This window comes from Notothenia coriiceps, unplaced genomic scaffold (genome assembly GCF_000735185.1).
Source record: "Notothenia coriiceps isolate Sejong01 unplaced genomic scaffold, NC01 NC01_scaffold00032015, whole genome shotgun sequence".
Classification (NCBI taxonomy): Eukaryota; Metazoa; Chordata; class Actinopteri; order Perciformes; family Nototheniidae; genus Notothenia; species Notothenia coriiceps.
Genome location: NW_011364716.1, coordinates 2,775 through 13,627, shown reverse-complemented (window position 1 = coordinate 13,627; position 10,853 = coordinate 2,775). Strand labels below are relative to the sequence as shown.

At 40.4% G+C, this 10,853-nt stretch overlaps 1 long non-coding RNA gene across 1 annotated transcript; it reads left to right on the top strand.

Annotated features, from left to right (window-relative positions):
• The first annotated feature begins 4,779 nt into the window (after window positions 1-4,779).
• Window positions 4,780-10,348, top strand: LOC104960586 (uncharacterized). The gene is made up of 4 exons (XR_800005.1): window positions 4,780-4,826; window positions 6,629-6,683; window positions 8,394-8,496; window positions 10,260-10,348. It is a non-coding gene; the product is annotated as an uncharacterized lncRNA (long non-coding RNA).
• Window positions 10,349-10,853: the final 505 nt, after the last annotated feature.

The window sequence follows — 10,853 nt, the reverse complement described above, 5'->3', positions numbered from 1 at the left end:
GGGGGGGGGGGGGGTATCCCGCGCTGTTAGAAACTGTAGTACTCTGAGGGGACTCTGAACTAATCCCACTGAAAATGACTGCCAGGGTTCAAAATAAGACCTGCTGCCGGGCTATTCAACACTCACATCTTACAAGGCCGTGTGATTTACTGCCTGCCTTTTCTGATACTCAGTAAGATGTACACCAAGTGGCTTAAACAACACACACACACACACACACACACACACACACACACACACACACACACACACACACACACACACACACACACACACACACACACACACACACACACACACACACACACACACACACACACACACACACACACACACACACACACACACACACACACACACACACACTACCCAGTAGCTGACTTTGCACATTGTTCTTAGTTCCTTATTCTATTTATAAAACTTTATTTATATAAGTGTCATAAACGGTCTTTAATGTATTCATAATTATTCTTTCCATACAGCGGTGCAGTGATGAGTCATTTAACCCCAAAAAGAGTTAGCATTTTACCACTTCCTGTCACTCGTCTCAAAGGTTTTTTGAACGTGTTTTTGGTCAGATGGCTGTTCTTAAACATTAAATACATCGGTAAATACCCCACTGGTGAATGTCTGGAGCTTCTATGTGTCATAAAACCAGCGGTTGGTAACTAATGACTTAATGAGACGACTAAACTTCATCACCCCGAACATTAGCCACCTTTAGCTTAGCGGTGCTGCAGTTCCTCTATAGCCTAATGTTAGCTTTTTCACTTCTGCTGATTGCATTTGTATTTCAAAATTCATCAAAGTGGTGTTAATATGTGGAGATTATGGTGATGAACAAAACGTGTGTTTGCTTTTATGTTATTTTCTGCAATAAACCAAAATCCAATATATTTTAGTAGGGAGCGCTTGTGATGCTAACTTCCAGGTTTATGCTATATACTGTCTTTATTTATAACAGCATTATAGTGCATTTATATTAAGTTCTAGACTACTTTTTATAATGTGTATACCAATATATAGTTCATACTGTAAATACTTTAACTTTTTTACATCTGTAATATGAAAACACTTATATTATACTATAAAAAACATGTTTCTTTACTGCTTCTCATGCAATTCTGGTTAGACTTTAACTGCATTTCATTGCATAAGTACTATGACAATACAGTTCAATCTAATTCAAATATATGTTATATTGTAAATTAGGAATATTACTTAAACAGTGTGTTCCTATAAATATCCAGCTACATGCAGTGCCATTCAGGCGAATCAATAAGAACATTGTTAGAGGTAAATTGAGACGGGAAGCGACACCCTGAGGAGTTTCATTTGGTTCTGTTGTCTTTGTGTTGTGGCAGAGGTCAAAGGTTAAACTACCTTTCATGGCCTCTGCAGCCTGGATGAGCTCAGTGACGGAGCCTGCCACTCGCTTTGAGTAGGAGGCCAGCTGCTGCTTCAGGTCATAAGAGGGCTTCTGGATGATCTGTGGGACACAGGTGGGAGAAGTATTCAGATGGTGTACTTGAGTAAAAGTAAAAGTACTCAGATATTGTACTTTAGTAAAAGTAGAAGTACCCAGATCTTGTACTTGAGTAAAAGTAGAAGTTCTCAGATATTGTACTTTAGTAAAAGTAGAAGTACCCAGATCTTGTACTTGAGTAAAAGTAGAAGTACTCAGACCTTGTACTTGAGTAAAAGTAGAAGTACTCAGATCTTGTACTTGAGTCAAAGTAGAAGTACCAGAGTGTAGGAATACTCTGTTACAGTAAAAGTCCTGCATTCAAAATGTTCCTCAAGTAAAAGTAGAAAAGTATTCTCATCAAAATATAGTGAAAGTAGCGACAGTAAAAGTAGTCATTGTGCAGATTGGTCCATTTCAGAATAATAGATATGATATGTTTTATAATGATTGATCATGAAAGTGTTCTCAAAGCTGGTAAAGGTGCAGCTAGTTTGAATGACTTTGTATACTGCAGGGTAGCTTGTGGATTTACTCCAGGTGGAACTAAAGTCTGATTTAACACTTTATTATATTTCACATCATTCATCCACATCTGTGAAGTAACTAAAGGTATTAAATACATGTAGTGGAGTCAAAGTACACCATTTACCTCTGAACTGTAGTGGAGTAGAAGTACAAAGTAGCATACAAAGGAAATACTCAAGTAAAGTACAAGTACCTCTAAATTGTACTTAAGTACAGTACTTGACTAAATGTACTTAGTTACTTCCCACCTTTTAAACGCTCACATTCTGCATTATCTGTGCTTCTTATTGCCATGTACTTGTATTTATCAATTTGCAGCATTTTGCGATTGCTTAATGGTAGGAAAGTAAAAGTTATATTACATAATCCATTACTTTCATTTCAGATCCTTGATAGGACAAAAAACTAAACCAAAGAGGAATGTAAAAAAACTTCTAGAAAAATCTTTAAATCTGTTAAACATGTTACTGGACAATCACGTATTCTATTATAAACTGGATTGGGGGTTATATCTTTATTTTTCTGACTGTCTGTGCCTATTTCTTGTATCTGTAAATATCTGCAATTGTGATTTTATTGTGCTTGTGTGTTTCTGTCCATGCTTATGTGCTCTTGTATGTCTTGTATAAATAAATGCAAATTGAAAAATAAGGCAGTGTTATAATGTAACATTTACTCATGTATTGTCCTAGAGTAATATTTGGACATGCTACTATTGAGTATTTCCATTTTATGCTACATATACTTCTAATTTACTACATTTTGGAGACAAATATTGTACTTTTTGCTCAATTATTTAACACTCATAGTTTCTAGATACTTTGTACAAAAGCACATGATATGCTGCAGTCGTGTACTACTTACTCTACCAACACAGTATTTTCAAATGTTACTAAAATGGTCTTATAATTGACAAAATATAATAATAAAACTATATGAAATGCATTGGTGATTAAAGAGAATAATAATTTTCTATAAAACGGTCAAAAAGAGACATTCTGCTTTTACTTTGAGTTTGACTTGTAATGGAGTATTTTAATAGTACTCCACTTTAAGTTGAGAAGTACTTCTGCCTGTACTGTTGCTCGGTGTGTGTCCTCAGACTGTCCTAGGTAGACATGCGGTGTGTGTGTGTGTGAGCGGGGTGTGTGAGCAGTGTGTGTGACAGGTGCAGGGCATTAAAAGGGCTCAGGCCATACCCAGCTCAAGTTTATTCAGATGTGTTGTCATAAGGAGATAGAGGCAAAGGACGTAACTGCACAAGAACGCATGCAGCGGGGTGGACACACACACACACACACACACACACACACACACACACACACACACACACACACACACACACACACACACACACACACACACACACACACACACACACACGGGTGGGGACACACACACACACACACACACACACACACACACACACACACACACACTCTGGATAAAGCCCTCTTTGAGCTGCAGGCCTGTGAGGGCGTAGAGAGACGTCACAGAGACTTCTTTCTTTGAGAGATTTCCTGCACACGGAGCGTTTCCGTATTCCCACACTCAGGTAGACGCTCTATCTCTCAAAGAGCTTATTGTGAGTGAGTCGTGTTTACAGCAGAAAGTAGAACTTGTCCACGGACGTTCACGCATTTGCAGACGGACAGATATCTTCAAAAACAGCTGATATTTCAAGCAGAAATGTCCCAAATCTGGAGATCTGCTGCTTCTCTCTCTGACGAAACAAGACATTTTAAGACTTGGATGAACGTTTTTCCCTATTTTCTGACATTTAATAAATCAAAACATCAATTCATCTGGGAAATGTGTTAGTTGCACCCTTACAAATATGATGTTTATAATAATAACAGCTGATTAGGCGATTAATTCATACGTTTATTAACCATTTGTAACCTTTCAGTTATTTTTCAAATGTTTCCAGTTAACTCAAACGTGTTGGAGTTTTAAAACATTTTCTTGATTATATTTCCGTCCTTTTTAATTAAATAACATCTGGAAGTCTTAAGGTCTACACTCAGTTCTTTATGGGTTAACCTGGAGCTTATTTTCTACATTAATTGATGTTTTTGTCCATAAAATGTCCCGAAATATTATGTCCTTAGTTCCCAAAAGACAGTCACGTTATTATAAAATACAACTTGTAAAAACCGCATTCAAATAGATTTATGCTTCAAACATTACTTTAACTTTTAATGAATAAAGAAATCTGTTTCCATTGAGACAAAACACTTCCCAACATTAAGTCATTTCCTTCTGACTTCAGCATCAGAAATACTTGAATACTCACAGGGGGAACTGAGACGGTTGCTCTTGAATAGAATAAAGAAGTAAGGATCAAAACAAAGTGTATAAACATGACAGACTTTGTAATGCGTGCTCGTGAGTCTAAACTTTGTCTTCAGTGATACTTCCTCTGTCTGGGTTTCCTGACAAACTTCCCCTAATGGTGCTTAGTGTCAGACTGGTCATTAGTGCGAGTCCCTGAAGGCATCGTTAGTGCGAGTCCCTGAAGGCATCATCTGTGTGAACTGGGGCTAATTTGATCCTAATGTTGTGACAGTGAAGTAAACACGGAGCAGCGCGACTGGACTTTCAGGTCTCTGCTCTCTGACGCTTCAGGCAACACAAACACGTGTGTGTGTGTTTTACCCGGCTGGACCGGTTAGTGTGTTTGTGTGTGTGTGTGTTTGTGTGTTGGGGGAAATCCTGATGAGTCATGGTTAACGTCACGCAGGTGTTTCACTCGAATAATGTTTCGTTTTCTCCTCCAGGGCGGTGGGCTGCAGAAGTGGAAACCATTAACTCTGGCTCCTGAACCACAGAGGTACACACACACGCGCACACACACACGCACGCACACACACAGCGCTCTGGATTCCCCACCTTCTCAAACTAAAATGTGAGGCTTTTCTCAGTTCTATAAGATCATGAAGTCGATATTTATGGGTGTTAGATCACAGATAACACATCCGGAGAGAATCGTGAGTAACATCCGTCAGTTTCCACTTTTAAGACCAGATACATGTGGGCTTCAGAGTCTCATGATATTCACAGTTGTATTGGACATACGCAGGCCGGGGGCTTCTGTTTTATCATGAAGGGAATATGTATGGGTTTTAGATTACTTGTCAGATAAATGGAGACACTTGAATGCATCACTCTGGGACATTTGGACTTTTCTTTCTCACAGTTTTCCGATGTTTTATCGAATCATGTGTAAAATCAATAAAACGCTCCGTGGGATTTATAGTCTTTCTGCTTTTTCTGCCTCTTAGTTTCACGTTGCTCTTGTTTGATACTTTTATGAAGTGAATACTTGGATCTCAGAATTTGTTTCAAATAAATAGACATCGTCATGGGCTCTAGGATATTTTGATTCCTCACCGTTTTATTAGGGCTGCTCGATTATGGCAAAAATCATAATCTCGATTATTTGGGTCAATAATTGATATCACGATTATTCAAAACGATTATCCATTTACTTTGAAAACACCCATTTATTGAAAAAAAAAGTGAACTGTGTTTTTAACAGTTGATTACCCTGAACTTTAAGTAAAATTCAACTCAAAAACCAATAAAAAAAAGTATTTATAAAAATAATCGTTTTATTTCGATCGCGTTGTTTTCATAATCGTTGCAAGCCAAAATCGTTATTGCGATTAAAATACGATGAATTGATCAGCCCGATGTTTTATGGAGCAAATCATGCGGGACACCTAGCCTCTTGCAGAGTTTTTTGGATCTACTTGAGAGGAGATGTTTACGTCCCTCTGGATTCCCCAGTAAAATGTTTTGACGAGTGATTCCTCAGTATTCTAACCTTTTAGACTGAATCATGAAATCGCTTAAATAAATGTGGGACAGCCTCTTGCGTCTTTCTGTGCCCGTCAGTATTCATGATATTCAGAGTTGTGCGCAGGCGGAGGAGACGTCGCTCTGGATTCCTCTCTATCTAACTCTCATAAGCAGATATCTCAGCGCGGCACAGAGCGGCTCTGTTTCCTGCAGACGTACAGTACGCGTCTGTACGGCGGGAACACTGCTGCTCTCATGCGAAGGGCAGGAAGACGGATTACATATTCACCGGCTCGCTCACAGAATAACGCACAACAATCACCATCTTTACCCAGTGGATAAAGGGCTTTCAGTTCTTAGGGATACTAACAATTAACTCATTATAGATTTATCCTGTGGGCTATAAAATAAAGAGATTATTAAATATGTGTGTTAGAAATTCAAATACACACTTCATAAAGGTCAGCTTGAATAATAACTGATTAATACGTTTGTTTTTTGTCCTTTTTCGTGAAGAAATGGGAGTATTGTGTACTTTAAAAGTATTATTTCCTGCGAGCCCAGAGCCTAGTCTGCTCTGATTGGTTAGCTGGCCGGCTCTGTTGTGATTGGTCAACAGCCTAGAGATGTCCCGCCCCTTAGCCTATTATGTACAATGTGTTGGAGCCAATAAGAGCGCAAGTGTTCCATAGTGATGTCACCATGTTCTGGAAGTAAACAAAGGAGTCGCCAAAACCTACAGGAACACTCCCAAAGAGCGTAATAGGGTTTCTTTAACAAACACAAAATATACGTATATATCATAAAAATGATTTGCTTGTTGTTTTGCAGGAAGGTGGTGGTGCTGGAGAAGAAAGAGGAGGAGGCGTTTGGCTTTGAAATCCAGGTGAGAGGATTAGCATCTGTGTTTTATCAGAGGGGGGGGGGGAACCTCTGGAGTGCTTTTAACAGGATTTCTGTGATAAACTCAAGCGTCTCATCCTGAAATCCTTTAATCCGACCGTGCGTTGGGGGTCAGAGGTCACGCAGTCACATGACTCCAGAGGAAACTCTCTGTTTCTCTCCAGGCGGTTTTTGATTTTCAGCCGCGTTGTTTTCTCACGTGTTAAAAACCTGTTCACAGTCTGACCGTCCTGCAGCGAACGCACCGTTCTTTAAATAGTAGATGTATATCAGTATGTAGTGTCTCTACTTTAAAGAGTCCTCTCCTGCTGATGTTCAGGTGTATATCAGTATGTAGTGTCTCTACTTTAAAGAGTCCTCTCCTGCTGATGTTCAGGTCAGAGCAGCACTGGTGTAGATTGTAGGAATACTTTTTGCACAATAACTCCGTTTTGAAACTCTGATTACATGAGACCTGAATAATGAGAGGAAGTGGTGCAGATCATATCAGCGGACGTGAGGAGGCAAAACATGCAAAGTCTTCCTCTTTTCAAACAGACATGAACACACACTATGCGCTCTGAGTACCTGGACAGTGTGTAGAGTGTGTGTGTGTCCTGCATTGGACCCTCGCCTCTTATCAGTTATATTTGACTCTCCAGTCAGCAGTCCTCACTTCTCTCCTTTGCTCGATCAGACAACGATAACCTGATTTCTTTAGACTGTATTTGTGAACATGATATTTAGTTACCTTGGAAACTGTTTTTGTTTACTTCCACATGAGTTTGCACGCTCTTCCTTCTTTCAGTCACCAGAGTGTATCTGCAGAACACACACACACACACACACACACACACACACACACACACACACACACACACACACACACACACACACACACACACACACACACCGTATCACAACCTCACATCCATGTTTGACTGTTTCGGAAAATTTGCAAAGATTCAGATCACTTCCTGCTCGGCCGCCTGCAAGATAAACTTATAACCACGCAAATATAGCTGACAGGCAAATATCCTTTTTTGCATACTGGACCCTGAACTCGGCACCAGAGGACAAACTGGAGATGCTCAGAGTGACATCACTTCCTGTAGGAAGGGCGGGAACATCCAATCAGAAATAGAAACAAAGCCATAAAACTCCACGGACATATTTATCAGAGGAGGAAGAAGTGCTCAGATCTCTGAGTAAAAATGGCAAAAATAAAGTTTTAGAAAAACCCCTCATTAAAGTAGAAGTCCTGCATTCAAAATATTGGCATCTTCGATTATAATGATGTCCTCTTTAAGTTGTTTTAGGGGGACTTTACCTCATCTGTCGAGGTGCTGCGGTACAGAAATAGTCTCTCAATTTACTTATAGACTCTTCGTGCAATATTTCTATTTCCTTGCACTGTTTTATTTGTTATATGTTGCTCTGTTGAAGGAGCCTGTGACTTCAGTTTTTCATCAACATATCTACACCGTGGCTGCCGTACTAATGACAAAAAAGCCTTGGAACTTGAATAGTCAAAAGGGAGGACAGTTGGCATGTCGCTGCTGTGTGTTTGGGTAAAAGCGTCTCACAGGTGACACCACGTGATGTAATGTGTTGATAACTCGTGAATAACTTGACAGCGCTCTCCCTGTGAAGTTAAATGAAATGTTGCAGCAGAAGAAAGCCTTAATAAAGAGTGTGTGTTGTCTCTCCTCAGACGTACGGGCTGCACCATGAGGACCAGAACTCGGTGGAGATGTGCACGTTTGTGTGCAAAGTGCACGAGGACAGCCCGGCGCAGGAGGCGGGACTTAAAGTCGGTGAGTTTCTGTGATGAAAGCCTAAAGTGTGTGTGTGTGTGTGTGTGTGTGTGTGTGTGTGTGTGTGTGTGTGTGTGTGTGTGTGTGTGTGGGGGAGAGAGAGAGAGAGTGTGTGTGTGTGTGTGTGTGTGTGTGTGTGTGTGTGTGTGTGTGTGTGTGTGTGTGTGTGTGTGTGTGTGTGTGTGTGTGTGTGTGTGTGTGTGTGTGTGTGTGTGTGTGTGTGTGAAATACGCCCTCTCATTTTCCAGCCAACAAGCGACTCAGTGTGTGTATTTCCAGACGACACCTCTCTGACACCTCCTCTCACCAAAGTGCCAAAAACAGAAGAGCAAACACAACCGCTCGGTTTTAGAGGAAGTGATATTTTTATTTGGCAAACGTCACTCGTCTGTTTTGGAAAATGTGACGGCCAGGTTTTAAAAAGAGGACATATTTCACAAGTTCCTTCACCTTTTTAGATCCGTTCTTCTTTTGATTGTGTCTCGTGTATCGGTGTGACCAATACAATGGAGCGCTTACTGAGGCATGACATTCACGAACTTGCTGCGACGGGTTTTATATGATCAAACATAGCATTTCAACACGTAATGCTTCGAACACACACTCAAAAGACTCGCTCACTAAGTAAAGCACTGAGTCTAATTTTAAGGTTAATGTACTTTGCTTAAGTCCTTTTTTATAGTGTTACGTAACTTCTGCTCCACCGCAGCTCGTCTGTTGATATGAAGTACTTATAGGTTACTTCTTCACTCCAGAGGGATTGTGAATGCTTTTACAAATTGCTCTCCAACTTGCTGTCATTGTAGTGAAGACATGATCCCACTCAAACTCAAACTATCCTGTCAAATAAGAACAAACCTGCATCAGGTGTTTTTATTTTAAGCAGTGGGACAAAGTATCTGGGATGCAGCGCAAACAAAGTATGCTTTTAGTGTCTCTTTAAGAGTTTTAAGCATTTTTTGATTATTATCCGGATGCAATAATGTTAAGGCCAGGATGATTGATTCTGTCCCCTGCTTAGTGATGGGTGCAAAAAGTGGCTTTAAACAACGTTAAAATAGCTAAAAACTTCCCTGTCTTGATGTGCGGACATGATCAAAAGGCAGCATCTTAAAATCAATACTGTCTTGCCAGGATACTCAGAACTGTATTTCCTTACAGTCGCAAAAATAAGAGTTATTCAGATGACCTAAAACCTAAAATTAGGTTTACGTTTCTGTTCTCCTTTTGTCTGGTGATGACTTCTCACACTGAGAATCTGAGGCTGGGCATCGACGTGTTATTGAGCACGTCAGCGGTCTATACACTGTCTCTGGTTTTAACCTCGTTGACCTCAGTCTAACGTCTCCGTCACTAAAGGAGGAAGAGGACCCTGCTCCTCTTCCTCCATTCAGACCTTCAGTTGCACTTCCTACATTCCTCACCAAGTGTCCTCACGGCTCTCTGACTGCATCACATGGCGGTGGGTTTTGAAAGAGCAGAATAAAAGCTTTGTGCAGAAACCTCACAAAGACATCAGAGTTCACACCACATATATATAAATACACACACACACACACACACACACACACACACACACACACACACACACACACACACACACACACACACACACACACGTGGCTGCTGCAGTTCATTAATCAGCCACGTCTTCACATTTGTGCTGCACATGTTGACGTTTCATGCAATCAATCAATCCTGCAGCAGTAAAAGAAGTGCATGCTGACCGTGTGTGTGTGTGTGTGTGTGGTGTGTGTGTGCAGGGGACACCATCTCCAGTGTGAACGAGGAGACGGTGGAGGGATTTCGGCACAAGGAGATCGTGCAGCTCATCAGAGCCTGCGGAAACACACTCAGGTACACACTCACAAAAAAGCTGAAGCGATATGACTTTTAATGAAACAACTCTACTGTCTGATCCTGTAGGGAAAAGTCTTGAAAGGCATTGAATCAAAAACGGTTAAGTAAGGCTCTTCTGTTCTTAGTTTACCTTGGAATAAGGGCCATAATTGGTCTTATGTCTTGAAATTCAAATCCTTGGGAAGTAGGATGCCATAAATCGTTAATTTCTGTGAAGCTGTCGTATCCCCTTTGAGTGTATGCTGACTGCAAGAAGCTGTCATATATGGACCAGTTTTAAGCCACATTTTAAATGTTTCTGCTGCTTTTTTAACCAGATGAAGGAGTTTAGTGTTGGGACATCTGGATCTGAACTGATCAGAGAAAGCTAACATTAGCCTTTAGCTCGTAGCCGTGCTGTCCACTGGAGAAACACTGATTTTTAACATGAAACTGATTTATTCAGTGTTTTTCTACTCTTCTACTCATCGAGTCATTCATTTTAGAGACAAGGCAAG